The following is a 25,558-nucleotide window of genomic DNA, read 5'->3' as shown; positions in this document are numbered from 1 at the left end:
TTAAAATAATGTTAAAGTATTCCTGGCCCTCCTCTTACACACTATATTTTGATCTCTACCTGCCTTCTCATGAAAGCTGGCCTTAAGCCTAAAGTAGTTTTTCCTAACTTTTTGTGCTACCCCTGTCCTTTACTCACTGAAGAGGCTTTTTTTTTGTTCTCTGTTCTTCCATGAAGTATTCCTGGTGTTGCCTATGTCGTTCAGAAAGAAATGATCACTCTGAGGATTTAAAAGGAAGACAAAGGATAAATATAACTCAGAAACATTACTGTGACCTGTAATAATATAAATACATGACCAGTGTGTGCACACACACAGAAAAAAACCACGCTATGGAACTTGAAACTAAAACATGCAATTACTTTAACACACATTATCTGTAAACTGTGTTTCAGGATTCTGCAAGCTTTATTTAAAAGTTTGTGGAGCATATAAAACTAAGCCCCTATAGGGAAGAACGGGAGGTAATCCTGGATCAGATATAGCAGAAACATTAGGAACCTTGCCCAGAACAGGTTTTGCCTTTTTGCAAGTTACACTATGGTGTGTTTAATTTGTTATCTATTAATGCCCAGATCCTCTTCCACACTGTTACTATATAATCTTTTTTTTTTTTTTTTTCTGGGTTTTGACTGATAAAAGTTTGACTTGGGATTTTTTCTTCTCATTGACATAACTTTATGATGTTGAATTTCCTCTTGGAAGTCTCAGCTTTTGCTAGAGCTCTCCATCAGCTTTGGCAGTTTCAGTGCTCCAAAACTAACCTTCCACAAACTGCAATAACCATCTAGTTTAAAATTCCAGATCATTCATGAAAGCAAAATACAAACAAAATTAAATACATATTTACTCTTGACATAAAGGTATTTGCATAAATGTGTTCATTAATTCCTAAACTCAGTTTCAATTTTATATCAGCCGTGAATTTCCATCAACTACCTTACTAAAAAGCTTATGATTGCTTCAGAACTACACAGGCTTTGCAAAGTTTGCTGTTTTCTAAAAATCCATGTTCCCCACAATATATCAACCTGTTACCATCTGACTGCTTACAGAATAATCTCTTTGTTTACTTTTCGCTATGCTAGATATTGAAGTGAGACAAACTGGCCAGCCATTTATGAAGAGGAGATCTCAGCAGAAATACATGCCAGTATTTCGCCTTATCATATAATCCGAATAGCTCTGCTTCTCCCTTCAGGACATTCCAGTCCAAATCTCCAGGTCTACCTTATTCTGAAGTGTTTTCTTTATCTGGAGACTCGGGAGTTTGTTATTATGAGTAATGAACAATGCTTTTCCTCATTAGAGCCCTGAGCACACATTGTCTTGGTGTGAACTCCAGGGGCCAGGAGCAGGGAATGGTTCCAGCTGGGTGTCTCTCAGCACCAGCACTGGTTTCCTGCTTGTCTCACCAAGCCCAGCTCATTCCGTGGTGAGTGCGGACCAGCACCCCATCCCCAATAGCCTTTTCTGAGCAGCTGTGCCACAGGAAGAAGATTCTTCACTGAATGAAAAGCTGTTTTCAAGTCACGTTTGGCTATGCAGTAATTATTCTGCTGTGCATATCGCAGTGTTCAGCAATTCATAAGTGTGGTGGGTCAGTGGTAATACCAGGGTCAAGAACAGGCTCCCAGCTGTATCAAAGGCAAACCCCACTCCTACACCAGTTTACACCACCCTAAGTGCAGTGCCAGGGGCGGGAACTTGCTCATCCAGAGCTGCTGCCAAACCACTCGCGCTGTGGAACCGCAGTCCAAAACATACAACGTTTAATCACAAAACTTGCTTAGGCAGCTGCTGAAAAGGAGAGACAAGGTGCTTACACACACATAGTCCTGAATGACCTATCTTATGCGGACTTTGAGATGCTTCATAAATATCATCTAAACCCAAATATCATTTAAACTATCTAAAAAAACACCATCTCTGAGAGTCAGAGCTCCAGTTCACATGCACCAAGGCAATGAAGTGGGTACTGACGTCCACCATCCAACTGCTGCTCAGATGCAGGGTGCAGCACCTGCAGCAAGGAAAGATGAACAACATCTGAAGCAACTTCTGGACCCCCACAGTTTCTGCCCTGTACTTCAAAGTCAATTGAAATTGCACCACCATATGCTCTCAGACAGGTCATTATGGTAATTCATTCCTGTTTCAGTTCACCAAATGCAGGTAAAAACATGACTTTGTCATGTTAAGGGACTTTTGGAATGCATGTTCATTTTAGGACAGAAGCATTGTAGTCTCTAGAGGGAACATTACTTCGAAGCTGAGAGCACAAGACATCTCTTCTGATCACCTGGAAGCGCAACCCTGAATCACAGCTCCCCTGTGGATGATGCAGTACTGCCAACATCTCACTCCCTTGCTTGCACACGTTTCTTTTTCTGTACTTATTGTTGTGCTATTACTGCTTTTCCCTTATGTTTTAAGAAAAATATTTTATTTACATTATTTATAATTTTTCTACTGTATTCTAATTAGTATGATGTTTTTAAAGTTTCATTTGACTCTTTTTCTTCCCCAAAATATTGTTATAGCCTGGAGAATGAGTCTAATGTCAAGATGGGCCTAGCTTTGAACCCAGGGTGAAGAAACTTTTGATATGCTTCTAGACCATTTAGTTCTCTATTCAGGTCTCGGAGCATCTGAAAAAAACCAACTTTCCCATGTCCCACATGTCTGTGAGATGTAGGAGAGTAAAGCACCCAGTCTTTCTGAGAGGTAAGGTGCCGATTACACAACTTTCAGCACATGCTGAAAGCTGATTCCAAAAACTAATATTGCTTTTGGCGTCACTCAGAGTTCTTCACATAGCCTTCTGAGGAGAAAGCAAGTGCAGGAAGGTGAGGGGTTTTTAACATAACTTGCAAAGAAGAGAAGTATGGAGTTGAGAAATGAGACCAAACAACCCAAGATCCAACTCAGATTTAGCCAAAACCTGGTCACATCATTCAGGAATTTTTGCTTCTGTCCTCTCCATTCAGTGTGCTCATGCATCAAAGGTCACTGCAAATCTGTATTAAATGAAAATTTTTACACTCTATCCTCTAGGTAGTACCCATGGAGAAAGATGGATGTGTTGCAGAACTGCAGTATAAACCACTCTACTTGTAGACAAAAAATTACTCATATGTAAAAATCTCAGGGGTGTCAAAACTGTTCCTCAGACAAAGCTTCTTCTTGCCAAACTGATGCCATGAATGGCTCACACAGGAGGTAGGAGACAGCCTGTCTTTCTGCAGTAGGAATAACTGAGATTGTAACTTGTATAGTTGCTGAAAAATGACCAAAACTTCAGTTCACATCTTAGAACAATTGTGTTGTTAAAATAGAAGTTGTAGGTTTAGACACCAAAGCATGCTGAACAAACAAAACTTTTTTATTACAAAAGCAAGTAACTTCTGTGTGTATATATATATCTCTGCATATATACCTCTCTATGGAAAAGGAGACAGGGCAATGCAAATTTCCCCTCTAAGCTGGAAGCAAAATTTTCTTTATTGGCAATTCTCATCCTGCCAGACTACCTTTGGAAATCACTCTGGCTTTCCGGATAATATAGTATAGTAAAAGGAATTTTCTCTTCATGCTTTTCATATTCAAGCTATCCCAGAACAATTCACCAAGCAGGCCAACACAACAGCAGCTGTATACTGAGATGCAGCCTCCTGAATGCTATTTTTTTATTAACATAAAAGGGAACTTGAGCCCAGATTGGGTGGGAGATACCTGTGCAGCTGCTGGTCCCCCCAAAGCCTACTCCCACCTCTCCCCAATCCTCACAGAGGAGCTCATCCCTCTCAGGACCTTTTCCTCCCCTCCTGCAATGGAGAATGACTAGATTGGGATCATTTCACCAACACTGTCTGGAACCTAGAGAGACCTGAAAACGGATGGAGCCACCAGACTCCCCGATCTCCTTGCACCAGTAATATTCCCAAAGCAGCACAATTCCTTGAGTGTAGCTGTGATACCGGAGAGTCCTAGGTGTGAGTGGAGAATGAACTCTGTCAGGTGCTGCACAAACAGCATAAACTCACAGTTTACTGAAAAAGCAATCAGAACCTGAAATGGACACTCCCTTCCACCAGAGCAAAGGAAGGGAAAATAAATAAGTGAGATAGATAAATAGAAGTCAGCAGGGGAATTAGTGTCTAGCCTAGACAGCATTTCAGAAAAAGGGTGAGACTCTAAAAATGATAGCTTGAGAGAGAAGCATAGTTGCCAGGAATCAGATTGTATTCCCACCAGGTTTAAATGTTTTAACAAAATGCAATTCATTTCTTCTGTCCTGAAAGAACATTTAAGCATTGTTTTAAACAGTGGGAATTTTTCTCAACCTTCAACTCATGCCTGTTTTCACCCTTGGCTTTGGAGAAAAAGCCTCTACCCTTGGAGGAAAAACAAAAGAAACAGGCTCAAAAAAACGCCACCAGTGTCATTTCCAAGATGAAAGAGGACTTGCAATTGCAAGCAGGTTCAGCATTAAGCCTTTTCAGCTGGAGACCACACAGTAATTTCCCTCATGAAGTATCTGGTAGAACACAAAGGTGGACATCATTGAAGGCAACCCATTGGCAACACAGTACTGGGAACATTTAATCATCCTGCTGTTTTCCTGCGCATTCATCTCTATCAGGTATTTAAGAAAATACAGAGAGGACAGAGACCATATTCTTATGCTAAGCCTGTGAGGAGGACAGGAACCACAGGTGAGACCAGACAGAAGTCTGGCTTTTGCCCAGGAAGCTTGACCAGATGGTCTCTCAAGTCTGCCTTTCTTCAACAACTAGACACCCAGGAAAGTAAGGAACGCCATGGACTTCTCTTTTCCTATCTGTTACGTTTAATGTGAAGAAAAATACCAAAATACGAGTTCTTAAAAATAGAAAAGAGTAAACCAAAGGAGAAGGACAAAATCATGACATCTAGTGAGCAGCTATCAATCAGCAGTAGAAACAGATTACAAAGTTTATTTAACTTGGTTTTGCTGCATACTTTGGCATCTGAGCCATATATTGGGTAGGACAGTTTTTTCCCAGGCCTTTTTCTGAGCATATTGCTTCCAAGATGGTATTCCTTCACAACCCAAGCCACTCATCCAGAGGCCTTTTCCAGCAGCAATTCCTTCAGAAGCATTCGCGTCTGGAAAGCAAATTTGCTTACAATTATTTAGTGTGTTCATCTGGGACATCAGACAGCTGGGAACTCTTATGCCTTTGATGTCCACACACATGGTCAAATGAAATGGGTCTACTCTAGTAGTACCATCCCAAACACAGTGCAGGTGGGAGAAGCACATGACCCATATGAAACCACAAGTACTGCTGTCTTTTGGTGCTTCTGTCTCAGATTTTTCCAGAAATCTCTCCCTAAACAAACCCTTTTCTTTCCTCATGTAAAACAAGGCTTGGTGCTAACAAAACCCACATAAACCAGAGGGTTTGATTAGTTTGATGTCTGCTTGTTGCCAAAGCAGTATCATACAGAAAGTACCTGTTTTTTTCCTGAAGGAAAGCAAGTTCCAGAAAAGTTATACAGCACAAACTTCAGAAAAACATTACATTATCATGCAACTGATTGCAGTTTCTTACCACATTAGGTATTCAAGCTGTTCCAAACTGACTCTCACAGTAACACTTGTAAACCATATTAATCATCATTTTAGAATAAATTTATCTATGGATGGCAACCAATTGATTGCTCAAGGGTTCAGTAAGCTAAAAAAAAACCCCCTTTTTTCCCAAGAGATAAATACTTGGTGTCCAAAATATGTCATTAAAATATGCATCCAAGCATTAAAAAAATACGTTCAATAAAAAGTACTTTCCCAAGCCAGCAAGTCTTAGGACCTAAAGCATGTATTTTTGTAAGAATGAATTTGCTAATAAAAGCATTTTCATTGCAGGTGTGCTTTTATTTTTATCCAGTGGCACCGCAGTTTGCATGAGAATCAATAAATCTAGCACACTGGTCTTTCTCATATCCCAAAAATTCAGTATTGTACTCTTGAGGTTCAGCATGGTTAAGTACATCAGTGACGTGCTCAGCAGCACAGAACATATTTTTGAATCCCTTGCCTATTTGCAGATGCCATTTTGTACTTATGGTCATAAGGCAGTGCCGCTGAAAGCCTTCAGAAGCTTTGCGCCAGCACAATTAGATGGGTATCTAGACCACATCAAAACACAGGTCAAAAACAGAGGATCGCAGGGTTGCAAACTAACTTCTCCTTTGCCTCGCTTGCATGGAGTGTGTTTATTTATTGGCCTGTCAGCAGCATTCAGGTGACCTTCAGCATCAACTGGACACTGCCTGATGAGCTGGTGCTTGTAAGATCCAATTAATTCTGCCCTATATTTTGAATCTCTTCTTGTTTATGTGTCAGTTTTGTCAAGAGAAGCAATAATGAAGGTGAAGAGAAGAGGGCTCTGCAGTGCCGTCTTAGATTTGGGGCATCTTCCAGCACTTCAAGAAGTGTCCCTAGCTGAGATTCTCAAAGGGACGTCAGTCTGAAGCAAATAGGTGGTTGCTATGAGAGTTAGCTCTGGTACCAGCCTGTGCTTATTTTCCTTACTGCCACAGCCTAGGAAGAATGAGGTAGATGACTCAGTTCTCTCCACACGTGTATGATGACATTTCAACCATCCTTGCAAAATCACAGCTTTGTGACATGAGACATTTCAGATCACCAATCAGGGAATCTCTGCCATCATGAAACCAGGCTTCTTCACAAAGACTTTCAACTCCTGGACATTTCTACAATGAATATAATTAGCCCTGTTTTAAAGATGGCAGATGAAGCAGGGAACAACTTGCAAAGGATCACACACATGTGTTGGTCTTCTGTGGCAGATCCACTCAATGCCAGGCAAGTACTTAAAGCACAAGACTCTCCTCATGAATTTAAAACAGAATTTCCACCATCTCCTGTATTGGAAGCCATGCTGAAGAGTACTATTAAAATTAAATTCAGCCCAAAGTCTTACGGTCATAATAAATTTTAAACTAATCCTTTCAAAAAATACATGAGCAAATAACAAGATCTGCAATAACACAGAGAAAATTAATTACCTAGGCAGACTCCTTTTCAAGTTCATGACTCATGCCAGCATATAAATGTCTGCGTGAAGCCAGCTCTTAATGCTAATTTTGTTGCTGTAAGAAAATTGTAACCTTCTCTGTAAAAAAATGAGTGCATACCTTGCTAGTGATTTTTCAAGAGTCTGACTGACAGAATGCTGCACTGTAACTGCAGATTTCTGCTAAAGCTCTAAAATGTTTTGCTAAATTTTGTTCTTTCACTGCAGATATAAGAGACTCCTGGCCATGCCGCATTCGGCCTCAGCTGCACAGTGGTCACATCCACTTCATTTTTTCCTTTTTACTGAATATAGATATGGCAAATGTATCAATTAATAGGTCAAAAATCCCATTCCATGTAATGACAATACCATGGTACAAAGAGTACAAAGAGTAGAAGCAAGAAAAAAAGATGAATTTTTGTTAAAACTAGTCCATCGTTCAAACTGTAACCCCCCTTTCACTCCCCTGCCAGAAGCTGATGTTTTTATCAGCTGGTGCTGGCACTGGGTCGCAGTGCCGTGGCGCTGACAGGGTTTCTAAAGGAGCTGGCTCTCTTTGCCTCCCCAAGACCTCTTCTCAGAACAATTGTCTCTTACCATAAAGTTAATTTAGACTCATGAGCTACTAACTGCAGGTATCTGCTTTTTATATAAGAATTACCAAAGTGCTTCTTGTTTGGTTTATTTTATCCCAGTGGAGCACAACAGGAGAAAGCAAATGTGTCTGATACTCCATATACAGAGCCGTACTTGCCCACACAGTGCCAAAAGCTACATGCGTCACCGTAAAAAGTACCCATTACAACAGCAGCAACTCCTTTAGGGGTCACGAGCTCATTAAACTGGGGAAAAAGAAATACACATGCACCAACACAGGCATTTCTCTCTGCCGCAGGCAGGCAGAGCCCGGCCGGCGCAGGGAGGGAGCCGCCGTGGTGAGTGCAGCAGTGCTGCTGGACTGTGCCACCCCAAAAGCTGTTGCTCTTCTTCATTCCCCTTGGTAAATCCCTGGCAGTGAGTGGGATGCCAGCATCATGCTGACACCAGAGGTGTGATCAAGATGAGGACCTTGTTGTGGCAGGCCCTTTCCAAGCACGTAGCCACACAATATCCCTGCCGCAAGGGGTCTGAAGCACCTTGTCTGACAAGGCACTAAGCACAGCAGAGGTTTTTGGCCAGCAGACTGAGAGCAGATCAAGAGTCCTGGCAGCCCCTAGCATGCCACAAGCTGCCTTCCCATTACACAAAGCAAAAGCAGCACAAGAAGAAGTACAAGATGGGCAAAAATGCCTCCTCCCCACCAATGCTTTCTCCTCCCTCACCAGCCCCATGCCTATGGCAGTGTGCACAGGGAGTGAGGCTCAGCACGGCGAAAGCCGAGGGCAGAGTGAAAATGTATCCTGTCATCTGCTGCACCCAGCCTCACCACAGACACTGGGCACCCAGTGGACCAGGTGTGTAGGTGTTGGAGAATGGCTTGCAGAGAGCAAGGCCATGGGTCTGTGCAGGAGCTGATTACAGCCATCTGAGGTAAACAAAGGAAAAAACCCAGGGTACAGTTATGCTTACAAAGGACTGTTATGTTAACAAAGAGAGAAACTGAGGTACACAATGGCCTTGAGTGTGATGGAAAACAACCTTGGGAAAGAATGCAGGCCAGAAGAAGGAAGATGTTGTGACATACCTGAAATGCCACAAGGGGCTGGGATATTATAATGTAGCCTTTTAGATGTATCCAATAGATTTGTGAGTCGTATGCATGATTATTGTAGAGTGCTTATATAAAGTGTGATTTCTTTCAATAAAGTTGAAGCTTGCTCTATCATTCACATTGAATCGGCTGCTTGCTTCCTCCACCCACCACATGTAGGTGCAACTGGCCCAACCTTCACAGGGGCTCATGGAGCAGGGAAGGGTTATGAGATGGAGTCAACAGGGAGTGTACCCGTGCCCTCCCAACTGCCCCTGCCCAGCTCTTCAGGATGGCCAGTGCGGCCCCAGGCATGGCCCCAGGGGAAGAGGAGATGACTGAAGAGTAAGGCAGAGAGAGGGCAAGTTTCACTGTACCACACAAAGCCATACAACACAGCGTTTGCACCCAAACTAGCACAGATCCAAGCAGGGATATTTATAGGATGCAGTGGCACATGGTGTGGAAGTCCTAGCTTGCACCACCGAAGCAGCCCAGTCTTATCCCAAAGTGCCAAACCCAAGCAGCATCTGGAGGTAACATGGGCAGCAGCATCTCTGCATCCCATTTCCTATACAATGTGGAGACAGAACTTACATTCGGAGGAGTTAAAGGGAAAGATAATTAGAGCATGTATAATTTTTTTCAGTAAAAATTTTTAAGCTAATTTTTATAAAGGTGAAATGTTCGGTTAGTAAACTCATTAATTCCTTGCATGTACTCTCAGAAAGTGAAACAGAACATGGCCGGTGTTGCCCTAGGTTGATTTTATGACTTTGTTATTTTTTATTCATACCACTGGCTTAGACTTATGCACATACAGGGCAAATATCAGCATTTCCAGCTAAAGCGGAATAAAACCATTTGCTGGATGTTTCCATGTTTCTGTAGCAAATCAATAATATATATATAAATTGTTGTTTAGACTTCAAAGCTAAGATGAACGAGGACATTCTTATTTCTTTCCTGCTGCTGTGCTTTCAGACTTGGCGTGTGCAATTCACATTGCACAGAATAATTTATACTTAAAAGCTACAGATCTTATTTTCAGAGCAACATGCCAGCCATCTCCATACAATATGTTACATTGATTTAGCCTGTTCGTTTTAATTGCAGCAATTGAAAAGCATCCAGAGCAGTCTGTTATGTGGCATGAATACCTTCTTCATCACCGCATCCAGACAACATGGCACTCGTTTTCACTAACGACTCAGCATGCTGGGGAATATCTATGGTACTGCACACTCCTGCTTAGGAACCTGTCCCATGCTAGATACCTTCCAGAAACCAGGACAATTGTGGGGCTTGTGATCAAATTTGCATATGCTCATGGTCATATTCTTGGGGTCCATTAATTTTGTCAGTGTCATTTTCCCAAACACAAAGAATTCTGGTCTTTAGGTCAAATCTATTGATATTTTATGAAATTTTGTGGGAAGCTGGAGAGAGAAGAGGCAGAGTACCAGTGAGGGGTTAGATGTAGTGATCTCTAAAAATGTTATGGATGTGTTTATTCAACTAAGATGCTATTTGCTGCATATATTATTGGATATGTTATTTATTTATTGCTTGCTGCTCTGCTCAAGCTGAAATTTTTTAAGGCTTTATTCTGTATAACTAGAAGGTTGAGGGATGGATGTATTTTACATAAAACAGGGATGTAGTTTTTAAATACCTGAGAAGATATTTGCATTTGTAAAACAGGACAAACACGAGAGTATAAATCAACAACAACACTGTAAGTACATTGTCAAGGACATGACCTTAAGAAGGCCATTTAGCTTGTGTAACCAGGTCACACTTGGAGATTTACAATTGCAGAGAAGGGTTATATCATTACCCTCTTCAGCAACGCAAAAAAAAAGGCAATTACGTTGTGCTTCTGAAATATGTAATGAAAACAAGACACCTGCAGGTCCCAGATGCATTCTGCATTCTGCAATGCCCCCGCTTTGCTGTTTCTACCACGTTGAATCCCAATATCTCCTCTCCTCTGGGCCCACCTGCAATAAAGCACCAAGATCCTCTTTTTGATAGTGAGCAGGACCTCACTTCTCTACCGCCAAGAGATTAACAGCTCCACTGAAGTAGAATCTGATCTTTTGGAGGGGCCTACAGCTCTGGCATGATGCTCAAGCCTTCACTCTGGAGGTATTATCAAACAGATGCAACAGAGCAGTGCACAGCTCGGCTAACATCTGCAAATTTCTTTTAAATGTAAGCACCAAGCAGGCCTATTATGAAGAGAATACAGAAATTAGTTGTGCCCAAACGTTGCTTCCAGATCTCTGGCACAAGGGGACTTACCCCGACTGAAATGAGAAAACGAGTTAGGGAGCTGGAGAGATGAGTGGGACAAAATTCCTTGGTGTAATTGATGGCTGTTTTCACCATGTGATGAAACAGAGCTTGTGACTCATTACATTAAATTACATTTCCAAACTGCCCCATTAGCATAGAGAAGAGCAAAAATATAACTCAGAAATTGAAAGGTCTGGTTTTCAGCAGCAGGTGGACACTGTAAGGGACCAGGAGAGGAAACAACAGCCATGGAGGCATCTTAACATCAGCCAATCCTACACTTTACTTAGCTACCAGAATATCCCTTACCAAAGGCTTTGACTTTCTGACTTTTACATGAAAAGATTGGCAAGAAGCATTCAGAATTGTAGAGGCAACAGATTCTTAAATAAAGTTCTTTAGCTTTTTACTTCTATCAGGCATCCTTCCATATATTCTCATCTGGTCTCTGTCATATTGATATTAAGAGCATCTCCCCAAAAATCAGGATAGAAATAGCAGTAACTTAAGAGGGAATTTAAAAAGCATATCTAGACAATAAATATATGTCTTAATTTTTCAGATGATTAGTACATTTGGAGGTCTGTTGTGTTTTCTTGTGAGACAGAATAAGTGTAAATCAATACTCAGCTTTTAAACAAGTGAAGTCAGTGGGCATCCTGAATTCTGCTCAAAAACTGTATCTGGCTTCTGTGACAACAGTTTCATACTGTCATCACCTATTGTTGAAACACTGGATTACTTTTTATGTCAATGGTGTGGCAAAAATGGAGTTTGCTCTCATATTTTCTGTGGGACAGACATCAGACTTTTTTAATGCCTTTTTTGTAATGGTTTCCAAAACTCAGTGGAAAACATACAGCTTAAATCTTTCATTTCTGATTTGATTAAGCAATTTTTTTTAGTATCTTATACGAACTTTAGTATCTTTCCTGTTCTCTCTTAAATTACACAGTTATAATGGGACAAACTTTGAATGAGAAGACGGAGATAGAACGAATCTTCTGTTCTCAACTGCTTCATGCATAGAAAGAAAAATCACCTACAGAAGAAGGTCCAGACATGATTTCTTTCCCGTCACTGTTTGTTCACAAGCTAATTGCAAAACCAAGGAGCTTTTAAACCCAAGTTTAGTTACAACATTGTCAGCCTGTCCCAGAGAGTGGTGAACGTGAAGAGATTAGTCTTCTCATTCAAGTTACTTTGTTTTCTTAACTGTTCTTCACAGATGCTTTTTTTTTTTTTTTTTTTTTTTTGCTATAGTATAAAGGAAACTAATGTGTATCAATCTATTGCAGTTAAAACCACAGTTATACTGACTTTTTTTGTTCTTGCTAGAGATATCAGTCAGCTTGCTTACATATGGCCCATGGTTTACCTGTAAAAATAGCCCCAAGAAATTAGCAGTAATGCAGGATTTATATACGTGTGTGTATAGATATGACATCCACTTTCAAATCCATCTCTTCCTATAACCCCTTTGTTTTGATCCTCCACATGGTTACTATACTAAAGTGCCAGCCACATGAAGAGTTCAAGAAGGATACTTGGTGTGCACACAGACAGGGATACTCCCTGTTGCAAAAATCCTGCAATCCAAGTGAATGACACAGACTGCAGCAATACTGACATGGTTTCTGCCAGATCCTCATTTTACTATGAGGTTGGTAGAATGGAACAAATATAATTTCAGACACTCATTCATAAATATTCATTTCATAAAAGCACTCTTTTGGTAAGGAAAAATCTTTCAGAATGAAAGAAGGGCAACACATTAACAAAACAAAGCACTGCTTCATTCAGGAAATAGGGTCACCCCCATGCTAGCTTTTTGTGTATGCAGATATTTGTGGCTCAGATACTATGATAAACCTTGCACATCTTCAGTATCTTACACTGTAATATCCCAAAGCCTTTCACTAACAAAGATGATAGGCAAACATGAATACTTTCATTATAGACTCATGCACAGGAAAGTTAAAGGGGGTTCTTGGCCACAAAGGCATTTTGTGGCATAGTTGGAAAGAAAACCCCAAGTAGTATTTGGTTTACCAATCTATCCAGTCACCAGTTCACATGTTCCCCCGAGGCCATTACATTTCAGTCCCTAAATTATTATTTCTCATTCTGTGTTCCTGATATTATCTTGATGTTCTTGGCATATGTTAATAACTCCCACAGGGCAGATAAACTGTTCTGATGGTCTCAAACTAATAAAAGAAAGGTTCTTACCAGACATAGAGGAGATTCCTCGGAAACCCATTAACAGTTACAGTGATTCACTCAATTTTCCATGGATCTGTATTTGCTGCTGCATCAGCCTTGCTCAATGCGTATTAACATGTCACATCTGTTAAATCCCCAGCAAATAGTAATTTTCCCTCAATTACTGTCCAGTTAGACATGCATTACTTCAATGATATGTATTGTGGGATGCAGCCCAATAATGTATCTGCTGGGTTTAGGGGATGCGTCCAGCTCTGGTGCAACCTCCACCCTCCCTGTTTTTATCACAGAGCAAAATACTGACCTAAACATGTTCCTGTATTTCAGGTACTACTGTTCCCCTTACCAACCCAATCCTTCTTAGCATGGTCTCTTCTCCTCCTATCACAGACTTTGTCTAGTTCCAGAAAAAGCCACCAAGGTCCTCAACTGCTCTTTCCCACTCCTTGCTCTGCCACAGAGGCAGCAGAAACAGAAAACCTCCTCAACCTGGACCGCTCTGCTGCTGACAGCAGTGATTCATCCAGGTCTTCTCAGCAACCACGAGCTAACAGTGTTTATGAGATGTGACTTGAATTCACAATTACAAAACAATTGAATACTACAGCTTATGTGCTTTTTGAACCTTTGTAGCTGTTGTCATCTCAAAGCACGCTCCAAGTCAAAAGGCTGGGTTTATACAAGCAAATATATATGTACATATATATATATATATATATATGCATTTCCACAGTGGCACAAATATTCTTTAAGGAGTATAACTGCACAATCCAAGTCTTCGGGCAATGGATATGAAGTGTGTGTGTTCACACACAAGTCCTTCTATGTTTACAGGGTTTTCTTACAGTGTAATTCTTACCCCCTCACCACGTCATATCAGTGACTTTGCACAGTATCAACAGACCTGAGGACACTGGGAAAGCAGAAAATATTATTAAAGTATAACAAGATTGTATTGGATAAACATGTGTGGATTTATTTTACCAGTGGTGACATAAACCAAATGTCTAGGTTTTAGGACAGGTCAATATGTAGCAAATAAGCAGAGAAGCCTCTGAGCTGTCAGAGTGCCTTTGGACAAAGACGTGACAAAACTGACATTGTTTAAGTTTAGGCTGCCTACTAGTACTGATGCTTCAAAGCTGGAGGCTCCTGAGTCAGGGGCTCCTGGAAAGGAGAAACAAATCAACCCCAGCAACTAGTCAGCAAGTAAAGGCTCTTAAAACCACAGCCTTGATGACTGACAGCAAAAATGAAGAAAAAGTCCGGAGGAGTAGACAAGGGGCCCTTGGAATCACAAACAATAAAGATAAATATTTTCTTTCATACACTTGCCAATTTTTGATGGAACAAATGAAAGACAAGCTGCCCTAGGATCTTTGTTCTGGATGCCAGTATTTTCCACATTTTAGCACTTTTTGCTCTGAGTTAACGTAAAATATTGCAATTTATGGAAACAGATTTAGCAGTGTTTGAGAATAAAAGGAATGCAGCTTTTTTGTTATTTAAAAAAGTTGATTAAGAAGGCAGCAACCCTAACTCGAACATGAGTTAATGACAGTTGAAGGATATTTTTTTAATAATTGACTCAAACTATAATTAGGCAATTATAAGCAAGCAAGGGAGAGCTGTTTAAAAGCTACTGGCCACAGCTGTTAGCTACCTCACCTCAGTCAGAAATCAGCACCCCCTCAGCTGGGAGATTTACACAAACTCATTTTATCACAGCAAAGTGTAAGTGCTCACGTCTTCAGTTACTCAGCTGAGAAATCAGTTAACATCTGAGAGCAGGGAAGTAAGTTGGTTACAGCTCCACATGGATCTGGAAATGGCATATCTGACTGTGCCCACCAATTTGAGCAGTTCTTTCTCCAAAGGTGACAGTCAGAGTTTCTAGTTCATATTGCTACTAATATTCCTCTCAGGACTGCCAAAGGAGCATTTAAAATGCTTTTCTTCTCTGAAAAATTATTTTAATTAAAATGATATTCAGGGGTCCCATATCCTTTGTTTCTCACTAATTATCATAGCACATTCATTCAGTTTCCAAGCTAATGGGTGCTTTCACTAACTGCCAGCTCCCAGATTAAACATGGGATCTGAAGCGCTGGGCTTTTTTCTTAAATCTTACTTTGCTGCCACTCCATCTTCTGGGATGGCATGGTCTCTGCAAGGAGAGCATCCTCCAATGTCTCTTTGAATAAACCTCAAGAGATGAGCCCTGCCAAGCACGTCTGACAGGGCAGCACGCATTCTGGCTGCTGAGCTAGGTCCATGGATGCAATGGCAGCATGAACATACTTTAGAGCTTAAAGTAAGCAAGAAGTAATCACTACAAAATCATCACCAGTGAGCACAAAACACAGGAAGCAGAGCTGTTAAGAAGGAAAGTGTAATTTAGACAGCCACCTTCTCAAACAAGCAGTGCTTAAAGACACAGTGAAAAATCCCTTCCAGATCAGTGGGTTTTGAATAGCAGTTCACTATGCAGCTTTCTGGTTCTATCAGCTCTCCTGCAAAGGGTTTCCAAATTCACACTGATTTCACAAACATGGAAATCTAACAAAAGTAGGAGAGGATTTCTAATATGGCACAGTCTCAGAAACCTGAATACAATACTAGGCCTTTCATATAAAATTTGTGCTCAATACACTTGATTTTTCACGAGGAGATTTGTATTAGTTACTTCAACATATATGTGCCATATTTGTTTGCTTCAGAAATGCAGGCTAACATGCTAAAGTTATACCTACCAAGGCTATCAGCAGACCACAGTGAAACTCTAGAAACTCTTATTCAGAAGTTGAAAAGATGTAACTTAGCTCACTAGGAACAGTCAGTGGGCACACAGATTTTTCCTCTTTCCAAAATGACTGCCTAGATGTGTACTTAGCCAATAACCAACACAAAGAATAAAACAAAAACATTCCAGACACTGCAAATAATGCTGCTGTTCTCCCTCCTCAGAGACTATGAACTAGAGCAACAGGTACAGAGGTGCACAGAGCATATGCTGGGATTGGACTAGATCCTGATGACATCCATGTGTGGTGCTCCCATGCATAGAAACAAAAGAGCCTGCACAAAGCTAAAGGATGTACAATAGATTTCTCAAAAGATCAGAGTGTAACCAGAGTTGTAAAAGATATTGTGCAAGTTTAAGGTTGACTGTTTTGTTGTTGTGTGTTGCTGTTCTGAAAAAAAGGTATACATTAATAAATACAGCTGCAAACTAGCCCAGGGCAGCCTCAGCAACTTGTTGTTCCCCCATGGGAAGTCCAAATAAGGTTCCTGCCATTCCCTCTGTGGGCTCACAAAAGGAGCTGGCCCCCAAAGGAAAACTGTTGCACATAGGATCTGAGGGATTAAGTGATCAGAGGGTGCAGGGACAAAGACACGTAGACAGGAGAAAACAGAATAAGGATGCTGAGGAGAAGGGGTTCATGGGAACCAGCACTTGCACTTTCACAGAGGATATGACTTCAAGAAAAGTGATGGCTTTATCACTAGCAAATCAAAACAGTTCGTTGCTTTCTAAATGTTTCAGTTAGTGTATGAGTGTATCAGTCTGATATTTCTACAGTCATAATTGCCTCAAAAACACTGTGCACTCCATCCTTAGGAAAAAAAATGAAGACACTGATATAGTGCACAGACACACAAGTGCTTCAAAAATAATTGGAGAGATACTGCCTGAGGCCTGACCTGTGCACCCAGTTTCTGGATGAATGTGTCTATTTCTAGAAGTTAGAGGTTAATGCATTTACACCAGGTGTGTCAAAATACCCTTTCTAAATTGGTATAGTCTAGTAAAAAAAACCTGCCAACAGAGAAAGAGAAAGGAGGTTAAATGGATAAGGATGATTTAAAATTACCTCTGTGCTTCCTGGGGACTTATATTGGGCTGCACTAAGTTTCAGTACTCATCCCTTTTCTCCAGAGCTGCATCCTGCTGCAAATGCTGTGTCCCCACTGGAATGATTGTTCCACCTGAGCAGCAAAGATGATCTGGGAGCCACTCCATGCACTGACACCCACAACCACAGCCTGGGTAATGCTGTCTGCTCTCCCAAGACTTGCTCCTAATCCTACTGTGACTGGATACACATTGGCACTACCATCAGCCCAGGAAGAACAAATGACCAGGTAGAGTCTGACACCAAGAATGAGCTCTGCTGGCTTTTGTCTACACAGTGATGAACTCTTTCCTTGGAATAAGCAAGGGAGACTACAAAGAACTTCAAATTACATTTTGGTTAGAGTGTTGTACAGTCTGGAGAAAAGGAGGCTGAGGGGAGATCTTATCGCTCTCTACAACTATCTGAAAGGAGCTTGTATCGAGGTGGGTGACAGTCTCTCCTCCCAACTAACAAGCAATAGGACAAGAGGAAATAGCCTCAAGTTGCACCGGGGAAGGTTTAGATTGAATATTAGGAAAAACTTCTTCACCAAAAGGGTTGTCAAGCATTGGAACAGGCTGCCCAGGGAAGTGGTTAATTCACCATCCCTGGAGGTATTCAAAAGATGTGTAGATGTGGCGCTTAGGGACATAGTTTAGTAGTGGACTTGGCAATGTTAGGTTTATGGTTAGACTTGATGATCTTAAAGGTCTTTTCCAATCTAAATGATTCTATGATTTTATGAACCCAACATAAGTATATAAAAAGCTATAAGACCAATCTTCTTCCCTATATAAGTATGAGAAATTATTTTGCTGCCTGGAAATACAGATAATTATGAAGTAACTTTCAGGACCTCTCCCACAAAGCTGTCTTTGAGGTTCACCTGATCAGGTCACAGGGTAGAACAACCTCTTTTCAACAGCTTTCAGACTTCTAATATTTTCTCAAAACAAACAAATTACATTCTACTACAAAATGACAAATGCTGTTTAGTTTCAGATGTCATGGTAGGCAAAGGTACCAAGGTATCCCTAGTTTGGGATAATGGCTTCATTTCCTTCTCTGTAAAACAAGATAAATAATATCTGCACCTCATTAGGTTACTATTGGGCCTAATATTTTAACAAATACATAATCAGTATTGCTAAGTGTATTAAAATTATGCATACATAATTACAAATAGGGAGCAATTAAGTCACTGAACTTTCACTGTTTAAGAGACTTTTATGATGATTTTGGCTATCCTTCTTTTAGTCTACCATTATCAAGAAAATATTGCCCTTCAGTCCATGAAGGTGGGCTGCTGAAGTGGGAAGATATGAAGACCATAGTTGGAGACGTAAGACACCCACACAGGGAGACAAAAGACAGTTAGTAAATCAGTAGTATTACTGATGTCTCAGGAAGGTGGAGTAAGATGGAGAGACAAAAGCTCACAATCCCTGTCAGCTCCTATGAGGTACAAGTGTCAAATCCAAAACCAGGGAATGGTCACAAATGTACCCAAGAGAGATGATGAGGACTCACCTGCATCCCTTGATGTTTGTAATCCTGGCCAGATGTGATTGAATGCCAGACATGGTCTTGGTGGTTTTGTGTAGATGGGTACAAGAGAGTGGGTGAAAGTGTCTGAAATTGGTTTAAAATAAAACTACATTTCCCTCCCATCAAACTCTGCTACATTAGATAGGTTTTCTTTCTGAAAGGTTGCATTATTCGCTTCAAGCAGAAACTTTGTATTTATCTTGAACCTTCAGCTGTCAGAGCAGGAATGAAGAGTGACAGCTGCAATGACATTTCAGGCACCTATCTTCAGCAGAATAAACTTCACACTTTTTGTTGCTTTGTAAAACTATAACAACAACTGAAGTGCTGTTTCTTATCATGCATGGTCTTTGCCAGTTTCTTATTAAGCATTAATTAATCACTCATATACCAGCAGCATGGAGTGCTGCTGAGCAGGTCCCAGGTCATGATGTACTACTGGGTCCTGCCTAGCTCTGTTGCAACAGAATGTCTCTGAGTCTCCCACAGAAAAGAAGTATATTTCTACAGACAAATCATGTCAGTTATTCCAAGAGAACCATCATCAACTGTCAGCTATCAGAAGGGCTTAAAAGATACAGAGAAAAATCAGAGAAATTCAGATCAACTTAATAAAGCTGCAAGCTATAAAACAGTTGTTAAAATTGCACGGCAAAGCTCAGTATGCCTCATCAGGTCCTTTCCTTCCTTGGAACAGAGATGCATTTATGACAATGCTCAAGGGAGCATTTGGAGCAAAATCCTTCCTTGCTGATAGCCCACAATCACTGGGATTGCTACCTCATACGTGCACATGCACAAAAACCCCCACAGCAGTAGTAATGTCAGTAATGACTTCGAAAATGCTGAAGCTGAAGTCTTCTAAGCTACGGGATCCCAGCTGTGCACCCTTTGCTGCTGTTTCATTTACTTAACATCAGAGGAGGTGGTGATGGGTAAGAACACGATTCCTTTACAGCCCAGAGGATGAGGCAATAGTAAAGGTGATTGTGCAGCTGGAAGCCCAATGTGAAGCCTGACTGATGACTGCTTTTGTGACAGACTGGATACCTCATTTGGTTTTACCTTGATAATGTAACTTGTCCGGTAACTACCAGGTGGTGAAGTGCCCCAGGAAGTTTAATAATTTCCAAGAACATCCCATTGCAAATCAGGGTCTTACCCAAAATTGTACCAGGAAACAACTGTGAAGAATGTTATTGCACAAGCCAGGACTTTCTGGTTATACATGTATACCCCTTGCTTAGAGCAGATGCAATAAATCTGGCATTTTCTGGAAGCATCAGACCCACTGGGTCTATCTGAGTCTGTCCAGTAGGTTTTGGGGTGGTAAATTAAAATATGAGTAAAGTCACCAGTATATGAAATCATCGGTAAACAGAGAAGCAGATATGTGGAGTTTATCTGCATTTACCCATAAGTATGGCACTGAGACAAAGGCTCGTGGAAAAGGCTGGATTTAACTGAATCTGGTGCTACACAATTAGGTGGCAGTTCAGTTCAGGCTTTGGTGCACTTGAAAGAGTTGTAGAAAAATCCGCAACAGTTACCCTGACAAAATTCCCAGTCAGGAAACAGTATATATCTAGAGAAATCCAGAAGCAGAATGCTCTTGAGCATAAATAGCGAAGTCACAGTTGGGCCTTGCCCAGGACTGCAGGTAACCAGAAATAAATGGAGAATAGAACTATCAGAGTGATCAGTCAGTTGGCTTGAACAGAAAATGACTGGTTTTTTAAACACCACTCCCTCCTGAAATAATCCTAAATGCAAGTTTTAAACAAAATTTAGAAATTTCTCAATTTGCTCATCTTTCCATTCTATGCACAATTTTAATTTCAAAACATATAATTTACAGATGGTTCATCAATTTAGAGTCGCAGATCAATTACAAAAAAATAAAAACAACTTTCCATTTACTTAAATCCCTTGAAAGGTATTTAATTTCATTTATGGCTGTTTAAGGTGCATTACTATAAGCAGTTTCAACAGCATCATTCAGGTGAATATAGATATGGAGCTGCATAGGCAGTAGACAACAGAGCTCATTAAGTGTTAAGAATGTTTAATTTTCTTCAGTCAACAAAATATTTTCTAACACAAGAATTAGAGGTGTACATGAATTATAAGCATCTGTTTTATGAAATAATCTTTATTTTTCAAGTGAAAATCTTTCTAGTGAAAGGCTGGAAATGTGGCATATTCCACTGAATAGACGTTCCTGAGAAATAGCAGACTGTCATGCCACCTCCCTGGATAGCTGTCACTCAGCATATCAAGCAGCCTGCCTTGTTCCTAGCCTACCTACAGCACTGGATGGGTAGGAGGAAAAAGCAGGTTTCATCTCCATCAAGAACTGCAACAGAATTGCATATATCTCCTGGGATATTTTGATTCCAACATGCAAGATTTCTCTGAACAAAAGTTCTCTTAAATGTTGTGGTTAGCACATATGCACACATGTGTATCACGGAGATACTGTTCAGTACAGGTGAGAGTGCACAGTTGTCAGACCAAGCAAAAGCCTTTTGAAATTATCTGTGTTGAGGTGTGAGGAAATGATAATAAAAATGGAAAGCCAAGGGGATCATCTTTAGAATGTGAACACTATCAGAGCACATCTTCTACTCAAAAAACTGGAAAAAACCTTGGAAAAAACACAGAACACTCTTGTAGACTTTTTTCTCCACATAACAAGAGGCCTATAGCTATAGAATTGAGGCTAGGTAAGGGCTGCATAGGAAACATTGGCTCACCAGCGTTCCCAGATATATGGTTCCAGCTACAGCTAAAGGAGTCAGTTTATTACGTCATTAAATTACAAAAATCAATCGGCAGTACCTCTGCCTCTGCTTGAAGTTCACAAATCTGATGTTCCACCCCACAGGGAGAGGGACTAGCACATCTCAAGTGGGATGGTGCCAACAGCCTCCTGCTAGGCCCAGGTTGCCACATGGGCTTAGTTCGCAATACTCAGACACCTAGCACATTTTCCTGCAATGGGAATCTGTTATCTTATAAGCATCTCATAAAAGATTATTGATAGAAACTTGGGTAAATCCCTAGCTCTTTAAGCTGCAAAGAGCACTTGCGAAGCTCTGACTCACTGCATACCGGTGGCACAGTGTTTGAACTAGCTCTGCCAACAACCTGCAACAACAGCTGAGAGAGGTGTGACCTTTCTCAGTTCAGAGCAACAGGCTGTTAATTTTGAAAGCCAGGAATAAATCAACATCAGCTTTGTTAGCAACCTAATGAAATTACCAGAAGTAAGAGGGAAGATCACACTTTGAAGTAAGCAGCTTAAGTAGCTTACGAACAGAATTTACGATAACATCAATGGGTTTTTTTCCAGACATTCCCAGCCAGGAAAAAGAGCACTGAATTCTGCATCTCCAACCCAGACTCCTACTGTCACAAACATCCACATCACACAAAACCTTCTGTAAATTACCCAAGTGCACAGGCAGAACTAGGTAAGCACCTCCACTTCTCTTGTTAGGAAGCAGATGCAGAATTTTGATCCTCTGATGGTTAGAAATATTTTCTAATTTCTAGTCAGTGTCTCCTCCTTCAGATCATCTGTTTATACACTGACAGCCGTATAACTGAAACAGTCCTAAGCATTCCCTGATTTTTATCCTCCAGACAGGTAGCAATCAAATCCTCTCAGACTTTGATTTTCTAAACCAAATGGCTAAACTCTTAATCTCACCTCCTTAGAAAGGCACCCTGTTCCTATTATCACACTACTTCCATTTGTCTGATTTGCAAGATAATCCAGCTCCTCCCTTCCCTTTAAGAAAGGGATACCTTAATCCTCCTTTCTGTTCATTACAGCTCCAAGCTTTGAGTCATCAGCATATTTCATTAGTACAGTTCTTTTATTCCAGAGGTTTATATACTAAACTGGTCCCAAGACCAACAGGAATTTCTCTAGTAACTTCCCTCTAGCCAACATTTTGGCTTTCAGAACTAATTGTTGTCATATCCACATTAGCCAATTCCTTACCCATCATAGAATTTTTTCCTACTAATCTGACTCATTGTATAAAGCAATTCTCTGTGTAATAAATACATCAAGGTAAGTTTAAAAAGTGTATACATCAAAATTCTTACTAAAGGAAAAGCTCAGGCAAATCCTTCATAAAGTCATCTTCCAGAACAACCAGAGCCATAACACAGTAAAACTAACTGCTAACCAGCCTGTCCTCCAATGGGGACTACTTGGTCCCCTTTTTGCTTTCTCTCCTCTCCTGTCTTCTCCTCCTCCCAGTCTGAGCAGAGAAAGTGAGTGTGAGCACAGCTTTAACCTCAGCTGTGGTTATTTCCATTGCAGCAGCACTTGTGCCAAAGCTGATTTGGAAGGATGTTGGCTACTCAGATAAAACTGCTGCTGAAGGTAGTTTTATGAAAACATCTGACAGTTCCCACCCGACTGACAGAGCTTTTCTTCTGCTCCCACTGCTGTGAGGGCAGATTTCTCCAGTTGGGAGATGGAGTGGGGAGGGAGGAGGGACCAGTAACTTCTTAGGCTGCTGGAGCAGGGTTTGCCAGAACATCTTCTGCAACATGATAGAGATGATCTATCTAACCCAGCAGATGCAGTGAACTAAAGCAAATTGAGGGGGCAGATCCCTGTTACAGGTAATGATGAAGTGCCACCAAAAGCTTCTGTATGCCCCTGTTCAGCCCACCACTGCTAGCATCAGCTCCTGCCTGAGCTTACGGGGAGCTCATATCAGGAATTCACATAGAATAAAAACTATCACTTTGTTTTTTTCAGAAGGTTGTTTCTCTGTTTGAACCAGTTTGCAAGGAGCACCAGTGAGGGTGCTTGTGAAGCAGTTTAAAACTTTACTGGAATAAGCATACTCATCAGGCAGTTGTGCTGCCTACAAAACAGTTTTAAAACCTATTTAAATAGAAGCCATGCAACTTTTTTGTTGGTGTAAATGGAGTCTGTGGGCCTAGATCACAGTTGGGTTCTCCTACCTGCAGCCGCCTATCTTGTTTCCCTGTAAGACACTATTTTCCCTGTAACAGGGACTGGCTGTGGCTGTGCTTGGATGGCCTGGCTGAGCATCATCATCCAGGTCTGTTGTCCCTACTTCAGGCAATGTCTAAAGTCATGTCAGCAAAATGCAGCAGGGATGTCCACTGGAGTATCTGGGTTGTGATGATTAGAGATGTAGCTACCATTTCCTCGGGAGAATGACTGGAAAGCTACCCTGGCCCTATGTTAATCTTATGTCCGTTTAATTCTTGCACCTGCTTCTAAAGAAGCTATGTTAAAAGCTAATTTTCTTCTTTTATTTTTTTTCAAAAAAGAGATGTGTTTTTTATACATAGCGATAAGGAAGGCATGAGTCCTTGGTGAGACCAGTTTCAAGTAAGTATCATGAGGTACTTGCATAAATCTTGAAAAACTGAGTTGCAAATGCTGAGGAATAATCTTACTGCAAAGATATCACAGTTTTTGTTATTGTCTTCTTGGTACTGATGCTTCTCAATGCCTCACAGAACTGAAAAGGAAAAAAACTGTAGAGGTTGAAATAATAGTTAATAACACATCACTGTACTTGAGACTAAAACCTCTGAATTCTCTGAATTTATTCTTACTGAACCTGAATCATCTCACTCAGATACACCAGTTGGTTTTCTGACAGTTCAGAGATAATGAGCATCAGCAGTAATTTATTACCTGTATGAAAGAGCCTCAGTACAGTGACTCAACTTTGCAGACTGTGGCCTTCTGCTAAGACAGTGCACCAGAATTATTAAAATAATCTGGGAGATTGAAACTGTTGAACCCTCAGAATGAAAAAAATTTACATCAGGAATGAAAATATTTCCTGTTTCCTAGCAGAATTTTAAAAGCACACAAATACTCCAGGCAGTCAGTTTGCAGCTGAAAGTAAGTTTTTCTCACACAATATGTCATTTCAAATGAGAGATGCTAACATTTTTAATTCATATGCTTCCTTCTAAAGATTTCTGGTGACAAAATTGCGAATGCTGTTAGCAACATTAGGAAGTCTTGCCATATCACTTATTCTACATGTCTGAGTGAAAGACTTGAGCCACCCAAGAAGTGCAATGATTTTCCAGTATACATTGTTTGAAGAGCTGTATTGTTTTCATGTAAAAGGGTAAAGGTTGAGAAGGTCATGTTTATGTACTTAGTGCACATTCTTGACACACAATCAGGAAACTCTTCTTAAAGTATTTCCAAACCCACCTCCAAATAATATTCGGTACTGTAAATCCTGCTTACATGTAATACTGCTCATCATCTGCGATGAATCACGCTCCACTGAAATAAGAGAAAGTCACCTGGATTGTCTTGCTGAGGAGCTAAAAAACACTGAATTCAGGCTAGAACTATGTATGAAAATGGAAAATTAGAAACTCTTAATCACATCAAAATGAATATAAACTGCTAGAGCCAATTGCCACATTTGATACACATAGCATATGGTGGACCCAGCATATGGTGGACCCAGCATATGGCAGTCCTCCAGCAGTATCTCCACAAGCTTTGAACTCTCTGGGGCCCCTATATGCCACACATATTCTTGGTTTTATGCTATAAAAATATACTCTGAATGACTGTGACATAGCCATCTCTTTTTTTCATACACCTTGTTATTATTTCTCTTTGTGTTTTTTTCTTCTTAAGTTTGACATCCAAAGGTGAGAGAAGATGCAGGGTGAAGTCAATGTGATGCGTTGAATCCAGCCAATATATGCCAGTTAGCCTCAGGGGCACGATTTGGTTTATTTCACCTCTGAACTAAATA

At 40.7% G+C, this 25,558-nt stretch overlaps 1 protein-coding gene across 1 annotated transcript in view; it reads right to left on the bottom strand.

Moving 5' to 3' along the window:
* ARHGAP6 (Rho GTPase activating protein 6) overlaps positions 1 to 25,558 on the bottom strand; it is a 333,285-nt gene that overhangs the window by 184,631 nt on the left and 123,096 nt on the right. The window lies entirely within an intron of this gene.

Source organism: Athene noctua, chromosome 1, assembly GCF_965140245.1.
Source record: "Athene noctua chromosome 1, bAthNoc1.hap1.1, whole genome shotgun sequence".
Classification (NCBI taxonomy): domain Eukaryota; kingdom Metazoa; phylum Chordata; class Aves; order Strigiformes; family Strigidae; genus Athene; species Athene noctua.
This window is presented reverse-complemented; position numbering and strand designations above follow the sequence as displayed.